This window comes from Durio zibethinus, chromosome 19 (genome assembly GCF_047325235.1).
Source record: "Durio zibethinus cultivar Kanyao isolate XHJ-2024 chromosome 19, ASM4732523v1, whole genome shotgun sequence".
Lineage (NCBI taxonomy): Eukaryota > Viridiplantae > Streptophyta > Magnoliopsida > Malvales > Malvaceae > Durio > Durio zibethinus.
The window spans coordinates 20,547,134-20,562,710 of NC_143180.1; the positions used below are offsets into that span (position 1 = coordinate 20,547,134).

A 15,577-nucleotide genomic window follows, 5' to 3' on the forward strand; every position below is an offset into this window, starting at 1 on the left:
TCACGATCCAAACAGAAAAGCACAGTGTAATTATATAAAAAAAAAAACGCTAAAATGCATTAAACAGTAACGTCAATTCATTTTAGAGGACTGCTAGGGGCAATTGAACAAACGCTTAGATGTTGTGCAGCCCCTTCAGTCAAGTTATGCAACTTAAAGTAGGATATCTGTTATTACAAGTTGTCTAATATCTTTGATTGTGAGATGAAAAGGACAAATCATAATTTTAGACCTTTTCAAATATCAACTTAATGCACTGCACCAATCAAGAACGGAAAATCTGACTAAGATTTTCCCATACTTAAAATTAAAATAAAATTTAATAATAATTAAATTTAAATTTAAATTTAATTAATTTATACAATAAAATAATATTTTATTAGTTTATAATTCAAATTCAAATACATATAATTTTTTTCTTTTATTTTCAAACTATGACCTTTTATATACAGCCAGTGGTTTTCTCTACACAAAACATCCAAACGTTTAGAGAACAAAAATTTTAGATTTTTTTTTTCTTCGAACACTCTCACTATTTAATATCCAATCACAATCTACCACCAACCAACCCCAACACCCAACAAACACTAATTATAATAAATAAATACCTCATAAAAATCCTAAATTCATTAGTAATATTTTATTATTTGATAATTTAGATTTCATTTATTGTGCTCAATATTTTTTTTTGTAATAATAGAAATGACTTAATTTTTTATTTTTAATTAATAATATCTATTGACTAATTAAATTGTAAAAAAAGTTTAATTGAAAAAACAATAGGAATATATTTATTTCTTTATGTAATTAATAATATATATTGGCTAATTAAATTGTAAAAAAAAATTTCAAGAATTAAAAAAATGTTTAATTGAAAAAACAATAGGAGTATATTTATTGCTTTATGTAATAAACGTTTAAAACAAATCCAATGAAGATATACTCCACAGCAAAAGAAAGCCTTTGAAAAATGTCTTTTATGAAGTTATGACATATAAAATTATGTCATTACTGAATTTTATAAATTATAACAACTATATGATTTATAATTGATTTTTTGACATATAAAATTATTATCAATTTCAACAAATGCAGAAAGATACATGAGTAGTTGTTGCTGATAGAAAACCAAAACAAAGTGCAACCTTGGCATTATAGATTTACCGAGTGTTGGGCTAGCAAAGTTCTAGAAAATTGATTCTAACACTATTCAATTTAAATATAATATAAGTTATTTTTGACATCTATGTGATCTATTCTGACTTTGAATAAAAAATTTATCTTCATTGTAAATTTTTTAATACAAAAGGTCAATATTAATTTAATCAATGGATTAAAAATATAAGGAGAGAAAAGTGAAAACATTAAAAATATGCAAATATGTTTTTTTTTAATGTGTGTTTGATAAGAAATTTTGAAAAATAGATAAAACAATATATTTTTTATTTATTATTTGATAAATATATTCTTTAATTTGTAAGCTAAATAGAGATATAACATGAAGTAAAAAAGTTGGAATTAAATTTATTTCATATAAGATTTGAAATTTTGATTTTTATAATATTTTATTTAATATCTTGGAATCAAGTTATTTGATAATTAAAACTAAATTATAACTTTAAAATTCATATAGATTTTGAAAATATAAATAAATTGATTAAAATTTTTTAATCAAATTATTAAATTTAACACTGACTAATTAGTAGTTCCACCAACACCTTAAAAATGACAAATTTAGGTGAACTTTTTAAAGTCAAATTTGAAAAATTCTTTATTAAAGTAATTTAATAAAAATTTAAAATTGATAAATTGATAGAATTCAAAAAAATTGATAAAAATGTAAAAAAAAAAAATCATTTATAATTTAATTTTTATCAATATTTATTCAATGGTAAAAATATCTATCTAAAAAATATATCAAATTTGACTTATAAATTTGTAAGTCAAGAAAATTTGATAGTTAAATTAGATTATTTCAAGTTTAAATTTTAAAAATTAAATAGTTTAAAATTTAAGTCATTTAATAGATTCAATTTTTGTCTAGAAGAGTTAAAATTCTACAAGGATTTACATACAAACATACTTTTACATCTTCCACTTAAAGACATCATATTATTTTTTTTTTCACTTTTATAATAGATTACTTCACTCTCAATCACTCTTTTTAAAATTTTTATTCAATCACTTTCAAAATTATTAATAATATTTAAGATTAATTAAATTAATATTTAATATTACTAATTTAATATTAATTCATATTTAATTTTTATATTAAATTACTTTTAATTATTTATTTATTTTCCTTAATTGATAATTTTGATAATAAAATTATAAGGGTAAAATGATCTTTTGAACTTATTCTATCATATTTTTTGAACTAATCAAATATATTAATACTAATTCCTCGTCTATTCTTTTATAGTAACCAAATTTCATAATATATATATATATATATATTATATTCTATTCCTTTTATTTTTTATTTTCACAAAATACCAATTTCGTTCCACAAACCAAACATGTTGTGAGTTCTTAGATTGTTGACAATCCATAACTTAGGTATAAACTAGACTCATGTTTAGAAATTATATGCATGCCAATTGTGATGTTCACAACAAATAGATTTGTTTTTGGATTAGGTTTTCTGTGTTTATATTTTCATTACTTACTATGTTTATACATGTTATATGTTTGTGTGACAAATATTATCTAATCACTACAATTTTAAATGAACAAATTTAAGCTATTTAAATGAACATATGAACAATTATTGTTCAATTTGATAAAATTGCCCCTTAAAAACATAAAAAATCTTTAAAAAAATTCTAAATTCACCAATAATATACATTTTAAAGTTTTTAATAACTTTTAAATGAATAACGTAATTAGATGAGTATCTAAACAATAAATTTTGATAATGTTCGGCCTTTTAAAAATGTCACATGGCATCAATCTCTTCTTATTTGTTTTTTCTTTTTTTATTTAATAAATATTTTTTATTTAATATTTTTGTGTGTGGACCCATAATTTAGAAGGCTTAGATTGGTGATGCTTTCAACCTTATCGCAAGTATTTCCGACCCAATTGCAATGGCTGTCTTCAACTCACAAAGAAGAGAGCAAAGTTTGGGTGTTGTCGTCATCTCTAGCTTTCAATTTTAGAACATTTCACTTTCTATGAAACATCCACGTCAAGTGGAAAAATGTAACTTTAATATCAGCAAATTTTTTACGTTTAAATTAATTTTATTGGATTTTTATTTTAAACAAAGTTGCAACATAAAAAATTATAAATACTGATATTTAAATTAAGTTAAATTTCAAATTCTCTTATATATATTGATTGTTGATTTTTTTCTATTTTCTTTTATAATAAAAGAAGATCTTAGTTTAGTTCATACTTATTTTAATCAAATGTATGAGTTATAAAAATTTCTTTATTATTTTTTTAAATGAAAATTATATGATACATCAATCAAAATTTTAAACTCAATAAATGAGCTAATAAGATTACTACATATCATTAGGTCATAATTAAAAAAATTAAGCACATAGACAAATTAATGAATTAAAAATTATCTAATTTAATTTTTTAAAATTTTCTAAACAATATTAAAAAAATTAATAAATTTTTATAAAAATTAATAAATTTTTAAAACCTCTATCATCTATATATATAAAATAATAATTCAATTATTAAATGAAGATATCTATGGATGGCAACAGGTCAGGTCAGGGTGGGTTTTTGCTCACCCTGAACCTAACCTAACTGTATACATATAATACCCGAACTTAACTCGACTTGACCCGATATTATATGAAATCATACCCAACCCAACCCGAAATTAATAAAATATTATTTTTTTAAATATAAAATATTATTTTTTAATACAAATATAAAATTAAATAAATATAAAATAAAATAATTAATTAAAAAATAATTTCTTATGTATATCAAGTCAAGTCGAGTTGAGTTTGCCTAAAACCCAACCTTGATTTTTCTCTTCCATTACTCGAACTAATTCGATTTTCGATTTTCAAAAAAAAATTGACCCTAAGAGATCGAGTCAAGTCAGAACCTGTTGAGTATGGGTTAAACTGCCTTCCTTAAATATATCAACCCTATAAACCATAAATCAATAGTCAAGTCAATTTATCAAATAACAATTCTAATATATACATATATATATATATATATATTTATTGTATAAATTTTTATTCATTTAATTTGGTTCAAGCCTATCTTTTATTCAATATGGAATCTTATCCAATTCTTTTGGCCTCTCATTTTGACCTCTCGTTTCTAACGTGTTCATGGTGCTAATTAAATTATAGGTCAAAGGATACTTAAGAGTCAGTCAATGTTGAATAGGAAAGACTTAAATGAATTAAATGAGATTTTGTAAGTAAAGTTTTAAAATCATACATATCTTCGTCTTTGTCATAAAAAATTTATTTTTTTTCATGATTTTTTTTTCATTTTCATTCAAAAATATTGAATTTTTATCAATTTTGGATAAGATAAATATCTCTAATGTAATGGAAACAATTTAGGATTCACATGAATGGGTGATAAGATTAACTTGAGTGAGATTAAAAATAACAATTAGATTGGGTATTTTATCAATGAGATTAAAATCAATTGTTAAGATATGGGTTTCCACGCAAACAAGCGGTAGAAGTGAGGTAAATTATAATTAGAAGAGAAATCACCATTAAATTTGTATGTAATAAACATTTTAAATTATTTAACATTTATAAAATTAATAAATAATTTAAAAATTGTAAGATATTTTTACGGCAAATAATAATTTTTTGATAAATAATTAAACACTAATAAAAATAATAACATCTCAAATGGTATTTTTCTTTAATTTTTTTAATAATGATGTAGTTATCTATTTTTTGTTAAAATAATAATATAATATAATACTAAATTTTATATTTAGTTATTAATTTTTTATATATTAATAAAATTTATAAAATAATAATTTTTAATTCATAATATAATAATAATTTTTTATTTATAAGTTTATTATATAATAAAAGTTTTCATTATATTAAATTCAAAAATTATTTCATAATTTATTAATTAAAATGTAAAAAAAAAAAGAGCAAAAATGTCAAAAGTGTCAAAAGCTCACTGCGCCCCTTTTCTATCAATGCAGTTTTAAGTCTTCCACTGAAGCCGCGTAAACATAATCAGACCATGCCTTTGTGATTCAAACACCAAAGTACAGTGCAATTGTATAAAAAAGTGTTTAAATGCATTAAGCAATGGCACCAATTCATTTTAAATTAGGTTTTAGATGAAATTTAGTAAGCAAAAGTTGTGAATTTTTTATTAAAAATATTAAATAAAAACTAAAATTAATTAATTTAAATTAGTGAATTAAAAAAATCATGTTTCATAAATAAAATTGAACATTTAAAATAAAAAGCATCAAAGCATAAAAGAATATTTTTTAAAAGGCATCCGATTTAAAAATAATTTACCTTAAATAAAGAGTTTGTTCATAATAAAAAAAATTATTATATTGCGTGGTATCGATATCAACAACAAGGGTTCTATACCGTGAACTTTGTATCGCGCACATCACTTAGAAGAACTCTAGAGAGTCACATAGAAAGGAATGAAGAAATGGAATATGAAAGAGAATACAAATAAATAAATGAAAGGGAATCGGATTCTATTTGCACTGTAGCTGAGATGAGTCTTGGTTATTTCTATCCTTGAACTCCTCTAGACCAGACTTTAGGTTGGGCCTTTCAACCAACTATTTTAATCTTTTTTTTAATTAAATATGTATGAAGTATTAACATTCTTTTTGAATGTGAGGAGCCACAGCGTGAACAAATAAAAAAGAAGAGGAAAGATAATGAAATTTTTTTCTTTTACTACATTATAATTATAATAGACTCTTTGCTCATCTAAAAAATAGAAACAAAAAATAAATAAATAAAGAGAGGGTTTACTTCCAGATAGCTAGCTAGATAAGTATGTATTATGTCGATCTGTATCAATTAATTTATGGAGTAGATACTCATACAAATTAATCATACGCCGAGAACCAGATTTGAACTGGTGACACGAGGATTTTCAGTCCTCTGCTCTACCAACTGAGCTATCCCGACCATTACTGACGCATTATCCTCATAATACTAGATAGCAACTAGATACAAAAATATATAGTATGAATTGTATGACTTATAATTTTACAATAATATTGGTTAGAATTTTCTAAATTATAACAATAATCTGATTTATAATTGATTTTATGGCATATGAAATTATTTTCAATTTCAACAAATGCAAAAATATACATAAGTAGTTGTTGTTAATGGAAAATCGAAACAAAGTGCAACCTTACCATTATATATTTATTGAGTGTCAAGCTAGCAAAATTCTAGGTAACTAATTCTAACGCTATTCAACATAAATTTAATATAAGTTATTTTTTATGTATGTGTGAACTTTTCTGACTTTGAATAAAAAATCTCTCTTCATCATAGATTTTTTAGTACAAAAAAAATGGATGTTAATATAGCCAAAAGATAAAAAATCTAAGGGTACAAAAGTGAAAATATTAAAAATATGTAAACATGTTTTTTTTAATGTGTGTTTAATAAGAAATTTGAAAAATAGATAAAAAAATATATTTATTTGTTATTTGAAATAAATATCCTTTAATTTGAAAGATAAATCAAGATATAACATGAAGTGAAAAAGTTAGAATTGAATTTATTTCATATAAGATTTGGAATTTTGATTCGTATGATATTTTATTTAATATCTTGGAATCAAGTTATTTGTTAATTAAAACGAAATTATAACATTAAAATCCATATTGATTTTAAAAATATAAATAAATTCTGAACATTTATAGTCAAATTATTAATTTTAACATTGACTTATTAGAAGTTTCACCAACACGTTAAAAATGACAAATTTGGATGAACATTTTAAAGTGAAATTTCAAAAATTCTTTACTAATAATTTAATAAAAATTTTAAATTAATAAACTAATAAAGTCTGAAAAAATAAATAAGAACGTAAAAAAAAATTAAAAAATATCATTTATAATTCAATTTTAATCAATACTTAATCAATGGTAAAAATGTCTATCTAAAAAATAAATCAAAATTTTTTGAAATTATTTTCAATTTTGCACACTCAATCTATGAAATAAAATATTTCAATTTATCAGTTTTAATTTTTAATTTTAGTTTTTCTAAATTACTTTCACTAAAAAAATTTACAAACTTCACCTTAACTTCATATAATACTTGTAGACGTTGATTTTGTCCAAAAAATTGAATTTATTTTGAAATAAATTTGAAATGATTCTAAATTTTGTTCCAATGTGTTTTAATTTTTTTTATTGGGTTTATCACATAATTTTTATAATAGATCCAATTATATATTATTTTATATCAATGCCATTCCAAATCAAGTGAAAAAATGCAACTTCAAATCGGCGGGTCTTTTACGTTTAAATTAATTTTGTTAATTTTTTTTATAAAAAAGTTGCAATATAAAAAATTTTGTCAATACTACTATTTAAATTAAGTGAGTTAAATTTTAAATTCTCTCATAAATATTGATTTTTGATTTTTTTTTTACTTTTTAATAATAAAAGAATATTCTAATTTAGTTCGTGCTTTATTTTAATCAAAAGTATGGGTTAAAAAATTTTCATGATGATTTTTTAAATGAAAATTATATGATACATGGTTCAAAATTTTAAACTTGATAAATGAGTTTATAAGATTTATACATATCATTAGGTCATAATTAAAAAAAAAATTAAGTAAATAAAAAAGTTAATGAATTAAAAATTATCTAATATAAATTTTTAAAATTTTATAAACAAAATTAAAAAATTGACTTGTATTTTATAATAATATATTTATAAAAATTAATAAATTTTTAAAATCTCTATCGTATATATATAATTCAATTATTAAGTGAAGATACCAACCCTATAGACCATAAATCAACAGTCAAGTCAATATATAAAATAACAATTCTAAAATATATATAAATTTTTATTCATTTAATATGGTTCAAGCTTATCTCTTATTCAATATGGAGTCTTATTCAATTCTTTCAGCCTCTCATTTCTAACGTGTTCATGGTGCTAATTAAATTATAGGTTAAAGGATATGCAAGAATCAGTCAACATTGAATAGGAAAGACTTAAATAAAATTTTGTAACTAAAGATTTAAAATTATATATATCTTCGCCTTCATCCCTTAAATTTAATAATTTTTTTATTTTCATTCAAAAAATCAAATATTTATTAAATTTGGATAAAATTCACATCTCTAATGTAATCGAAATGGTTTAAGATTAACTTGAATGAGTGATAAAATTAACTTTTGTGAGATGAAAAACAGCAATTAGATTAAGTACTGTATCAATGAGATTAAAATCAATTATCAAAATATGTATTTTCATGCAAGTAAGCAACAAAAGTGAGGTAAATTATAATTAGAAAAGAAATCGCCATTAAATGTAATAAGAATTTTAAATTATTTAACATTTACAAAAATAATAAATTATTTAAAAATCAGTAAATTATTTTTATGAAAAATAATAATTTTTTGATAAATAATTAAAAGCTAATAAAAATAAAAAATATATCAAATGATATTTTTTCTTTAATTTTTTATTAATGATGTAGTTATCTATTTTTAGTTAAAATAATAATATAATACAATACTAAAATTTATTTTTTGTTAACTAATTTTTTATAAAACAGTAAACTTTATAAAATAATAATTTATAATTCAATTCTAATCAACACTTATTCAACGGTAAAAATGTGTATCTAAAAAATAAATAAATAATTTTTCAAATTTTTTTCAATTTTGCAAACTTGATCTATAAAATAAAATATTTCAATTTATCGATTTTAATTATTAATTTTAGTTTTTCAAATTAATTTCAATAAAAAAACTTTACAAACTTCACCTTAACCTCATTAGTATTTTTCCATTAAAAATACTTGTAGATGCTGATTTTGTCCTAAAAAAATGAATTTATCTTAAAATAAATTTGAAATGATTCTAAATTTTGATCCAACGTGTTTGAACTTTTCTACTAGGTTTATCACGTAATTTTTATAATGGATCCAATTATATATTATTTTGAATCAATTTTATGCAAAATACAAGGCCATTTCACTTTCTATGGAACATCCACATCAAGTGGAAAAATGCAGCTTCAAGACAGGTGGGTCTTTTACGTTTTTCATTGATTTTTTTTTATAAAAAAGTTTCAATATAAAAATAATTGCCAATACTGATATTTAAATTAAGTGAGTTTAATTTTAAATTCTCTAATAAATATTGATTATTGGTTTTTTTCTATTTTTTTATAATAAAAAAATATTCTAATTTAGTTCGTGCTTTTATTTTAATCAAAAGTATGGGTTATAAAATTTTCATGATAATTTTTTTAAATGAAAATTATATGATGCATCATTCAAAATTTTAAACTCGATAAATGAGTTTATAAGATTATTACATGTCATTAGCTCATAATTAAAAAAAATTAAGTACATAGACAAATTGACAAATTAAAAATTATCCAATATGAAGTTTTAAAATTTTATGAATTAAATTAAAAAATTGGCATGTATTTTATAACAACATAGTTATAACAATTAATAAATTTTTAAAATCTCTATCATATAATAATAATAATTATAATAATAACAACAATGTTGTTGTTGTTGTTGTTATTATTATTATTATTATTATCAAGTGAAGATACCAATCTTGTAGACCATAAATCAACAGTCAAGTCAATATATAAAATAACAATTCTAAAATATATATATATATAAATTTTTATTCATTTAATATGCTTCAAGCTTATCTTTTATTCGACATGGAGTCTTATCCAATTCTTTTGGCATTTCATTTTAGCCTCTCATTTTTAATGTGTTCATGGTGCTAATTAAATTATAGGTTGGAGGATATGTAAGAGTTAGTCAATACTAAATAGGAAAGACTTAAATGAATTAAATGAAATTTTGTAAGTGAAGATTTAAAATTATACACATCTTTATCTTCATCTTCATCTCTTAAATTTAATAATTTTTTTTATTTTCATTCAAATAAAAATCAAATTTTTATCAAATTTGGATAAAATTGACATCCCTAGTGTAATCGAAATGATTTAGGATTCACTTGAATGGGTGATAAAATTAACTTTTGTGAGATTAAAAACATTGATTAGATAAAGTATTGTATCATTAAGATTAAAATCAATTGTCAAAACATGTATTTCCATGCAAACAAGCTGTGGAAGTGAGGTAAATTATATTTAGGAAAGAAATCACCATTAAATGTAATAAGAATTTTAAACTATTTAACATTTATAAAATTCATAAATAATTTAAAAATCAATAAATTATTTTTATGTCAAATAATAATTTTTTGATAAATAATTAAAAACTAATAAAAATAATAATATATCAAATGATTTTTTTAAATTTTTTTATTAATGATGTAGTTATCTTTTTTTAGTTAAAATAATAATATAATATAATACTAAAATTTATTTTTAGTTAATTAATTTTTATATAATAATAAAATTTATAAAATACTAATTTATAATTCAATTTTAATCAATACTTATTCAATGGGAAAAATGTCTATTTAAAAAATAAATTAAAATTTTTTGAAATTATTTTCAGTTTTGCACACTCAATCTATGAAAGAAAATATTTCAGTTTATCAATTTTAATTTTTAATTTTAGTTTTTTAAATTATTTTCAATAAAAAAAAAACTTTACAAACTTCACCTTAACTTCATATGATTATTTTTCCATTAAAAATACTTGTGGATGTTGATTTTTTCTCCAAAAAAGTTTAATTTATTTTGAAATAAATTTGGAATGATTCTAAATTTTATTCCAACATGTTTGAACTTTTTTATTGGGTTTATCATGTAATTATTAGGATGGATCCAATTATATATTATTTTAAATCAATTTATGCAAAATACAAGGCCATTTCACTTTCTATAAGACATCTACATCTAGTGGAAAAATGCAACTTCAAGACCGGCTTGTCTTTTACGTTTAAATTAATTTTTTTGGATTTTTTATAAAACGTTGCAATATAAAAAAATTGTCAATAGTGATATTTAAATTAATTGAGTAAAATTTTAAATTCTCTTATGAATATTGATTATTGGTAGTTTTTCTATTTTTTATAATAAAAGAATATTATAATTTAGTTCGTGCTTTATTTTAATTAAAAGTATGGGTTATAAAATTTTTATGATAATTTTTTAAAATGAAAACTATATGATACATCATTCAAAATTTTAAACTCAGATAAATGAGTTTATAAGATTATTACGTATCATTAGGTCATAATTAAAAAATTTAGTACATAGAAAAATTAATGAATTAAAAATTATTTTAAAATTTTATAAACAAAATTAAAATTTGACATTTGATAATAATATATTTATAAAAATTAACAAAATTTTAAAAACTCTATCATATATATATATATAATAATGATTCAATTATTAAGTGAAGAGGTCAACCCTATAGACCATCAATCAACAATCAAGGCATATATAAAACAACAATTCTAATATATATATATATATATATATATATATTTATTTAATATGGTTCAAGCTTATCCTTTATTTGATGTGGAGTCTTATCCAATTCTTTTGGCCTTTCATTTTGGCCTCTCATTTCTAATGTGTTCATGGTGCTAATTAAATTTTAGGTTGGAGGATATGCAAAAGTCAGTCAACAATGAATAGGAAAGACTTAAATGAAATTTTCTATGTAAAGATTCAAACTCATGCACATCTTCGTCTTCATCGCTTAAATTTAATAATTTTTTATTTTATTCAAATAAAAAATCAAAATTTTATCAAATTTGGATAAAATTGACATCTCTAGTGTAATGAAACAATTTAGGATTCACTTGAATGGGTGATAAAATAAACTTTTGTGAGATTAAAAACAGCGATTATATTAAGTATTGTATCAATGAGATTAAAATCAATTGTCAAAACATGTATTTCTATGCAAAAAAACGGTAAAAGTGAGGTAAATTATAATTAGAAAAGTAATCACTGTAGACACCCAATTAGGTCCAGGCCCAGATCAATCGGGCTTGGCTCAAATTGGTAAGGCCCAATTCAATTTTTATCCTGTATTTTTTTTTCCTCTTTTGTATTTTATGTATTTATTATTATTATTATTATGTATTAATATATATATATATATTTTAGATTAGATTTATATGTATTTTATTAGTTTATTATTATTTTTTTTGTTTGTTTTGTAATATATTTTTGGGTTTATCTTATTTTATTTGTTATTATTATTATTTTTAAAAAAAAAAAAAATTATCTGTTCTGATTTTTTCTCGATTATCAGATATTATTTTTTATTTTTTTTATACTATAATATCTTTTGATTTATCTTTTCTAATTATCTAGTATTTTTTTTATTTTGATTTTTATTTTGGAGGGCTAAGATTAAAGGCTGAAGAATCCCATTGTGAATGGAAATTCAATCAGAAGAGTCCAGATTGGACTCAAAGATTGAATTCCCGTCCAAAGAGGAATTGGGATTGATCAGAAACTCCTGATAAATCCCTATATAAAGGACCCCTGGAACAGCTGAACACACAGAGAGAAAACAGTAAGCAAAGCTACTGATTTGAGAGAAAAGGAGGCGTATAGGAAGCTAAGAAAAGTTTAGGAGTGTTCTGGGAGTGAGGAAAAATTTTTAGAAATTTTTGGCGAAAAAATTTTCTGGAAATTTCTGGGAAATTTTCAGATTCCGACGAAAATTCCGGCGAAGTTTGAATTTTCCGGTAGAAATTCCGGCCAACCTTGAAGTTTCCGGCAACCAGCCCAGTTTTCGGCTGAGAATCCCAGAAATCGGTGATCATCCGGCCAACTTCCGACGAAATTTTCAGATTCCGGCTACATTTCCCAGATTCCGGCGAAAATTCCACCGGTGTTCTTCAGCTTTTAGAGAGAAGGGAGAGGAAAAAGGAAGAAGAGAGAGAGAGGAAGAGAGCGTTCTGCCGAAAAGAAGAGGTCAGTGTCTTTTATACCCTCCCAAAACGATGTCGTTTTGGCCTTAAGTGACCCAGAGGATCCGCGCGTTTTACCGTGACTCGACCCGAACCGAGCATCAACCCGATTCTGACCCGCGCGTGCCAGCCCCCTCCGAGCCGAGCCGAGCCGAGTCGTTCTTCCCGAGCCGCTTCTCCGAGCCGTTTTCTCTTCCTTGAGCCGAGCCGCTCCAGGTTTTTTTTTTGAATTTTTTTTATTTTCATTTATTTGTTTTTTTTTTATTAGATTAGGTTTATTTAATATTCTTTTTATCTTTATTTTTGTTTTACTTTCCTTTATTTTTTATCTTTATTTATTTTCACTTTTTTATTATTCTATTTTCTTTAAATAAAAAAATCAAAATTTCCAAAAAAAATATTTTTAGGGAAAAGTTGAAAGTATCAATTTTCCTTAAAAATAAATTTCCAAAAAAGGATTTTTGAGGAAAAGTTGAAAGTATCAATTTTCCTTGGAAATTAAAGTTTCAAAAAATATTTTTGGAGAAAAGTTGAAAGTATCAATTTTCCTTAAAAATAAATTTCCAAAAAAGGATTTTTGAGGAAAAGTTGAAAGTATCAATTTTCCTTGGAAATTAAAGTTCCAAAAAATATTTTTGAGGAAAAGTTGAAAGTATCAATTTTCCTTGAAAATCAAAATTTCCAAAAAAAGGATTTTTGAGGAAAAGTTGAAAGTATCAATTTTTCTTGAAAATCAAAATTTCAAAAAAAGGATTTATTTTTGAGGAAGAGTTGAAAGTATCAATTTTCCTTGAAAATCAAAGTTTCAAAAAATATTTTTGGGGAAAAGTTGAAAGTATCAATTTTCCTTAAAAATAAAATTTTCAAAAAATATTTTTGGGGAAAAGTTGAAAGTATCAATTTTCCTCGAAATTAAAATTTTCAAAAAAAATATTTTCAGGGAAAAGTTGAAAGTATCAATTTTCGCTGCACAAGAAAAATCCTTCTTTCCTTCTTTTTCTATTTTGATTTTGACCTTGATTTTTCTTTAACTAATCCGACGACGGAGCCTCTACAAGTGAAACAGTAGTTTTTCTTGCATACTCTTGAGGTAAGGGAATTTTCTCAATTTTCTGCTAAAAGTATTAGAGTCAATTGAGAATAATTTCCAATAATTAATTACTTGGTAAAATTTTAAGGCTTTTTGGATAACACAAATTTAAGCTGGAACCATCTTTTGATGGGCGTTGTGAGGGTGCTATAACCTTCCTCACATGTAACCGAACTCCCGAACCCTGTTCTGGTTAGTAGACCTGAACCTATTCTTTTAGGGACCCTTAAGCTTAGGCGTTCCCTAAAAGGGCAGATTCTTTAGGTGGCCAATCGCACCTAGATAAAAAAGATTGGTGGCGACTCCCTTCAGTCAATGTCTAGCGATAGATCCCCGGATCTAGACGTTATGACAGCTTGGCGACTCCACTGGGGACTTTGAGAGTCAAGCCAGCAAATAATTTGTGTTAGCCAAAAGCCTAATAAAATTGAACCCTTTTTGTATATATGTGTTATTATTCATTCAGGTGTATTTGCTTTGTTAATTATGTCATTCATGTGCATGTGCATAACATGAGCTCTACACCCGAGTTCCGTTCCTCTAGGAGGGAGTAAAGTACCTATTGCTTTCGTGAGGTCTAATGCCTCCGCAGTGGCTAACGAAATACTCCCACTCAAATTGAACATTTTCCGCTTGTAGCCTGTAATGGGTGAGGATTAAGGTGCCTTACTAGTCTGTGATGGACAAGGATGTAAGGAACAATTTGAGGACCTTTAGACTTTGACCTTAAAACCACATGTAGTGAACCTTAAGAGTGCCTACACCTAGGATAGAGCCCTTTCTACCCAATGATAGATATACCCTGAAATTAGGACACAAAAAGGGTGTTTATCTAATCATTTTGATTGCTTAACTTTGTGTATTATTTTTATCATATGTAACACTATGCATCAACATCACTTTCATTTCATCCATGAAACTAACTATGTTGTTTGTCTGATTGTATGCATCTGTATTATTTTCATGATCATGTTTCAACACAATCATTTGCATTCATTTCATACTAGATTTCATTAAAAAAAATGTACATTTCATTTGTGTATCAAAGCATCATACATAAGGCACAGCATAACATTTCTAATCATAAGTATGGTACTCAAGGTCCCAAAATAGCTCCATCTAGCGAAAACCCTACTCATCCATACAACACAAGATCTAGAGCAAGGCAAATGGAGGAAGAAAGTTCCCATAGATTTGAAAAGCTAGAAAAAGCTCAGGAGAAGATTGAAAGTGAACTAAGCAAGATTCTGGAGGCTCTTAATAATATGAATAAGGGGAAAGGAGTTGAAGGAAATACAAGCCAAGAAGTGGTTGATCCTTTGTACCCTTCAGGTTTTGGCCCACCTCAGGCTCAGTCTGCTCAAGAGGTCCTGCCACTAACACTTTGTATAT

The 15,577-nt window shown here is 23.6% G+C and overlaps 1 non-coding gene across 1 annotated transcript; it reads right to left on the reverse strand.

Moving 5' to 3' along the window:
• Nucleotides 1-6,061: 6,061 nt before the first annotated feature.
• TRNAF-GAA (transfer RNA phenylalanine (anticodon GAA)) lies at nt 6,062-6,134 on the reverse strand. The gene has a single exon. It is a non-coding gene; the product is annotated as a tRNA-Phe (tRNA).
• Nucleotides 6,135-15,577: the final 9,443 nt, after the last annotated feature.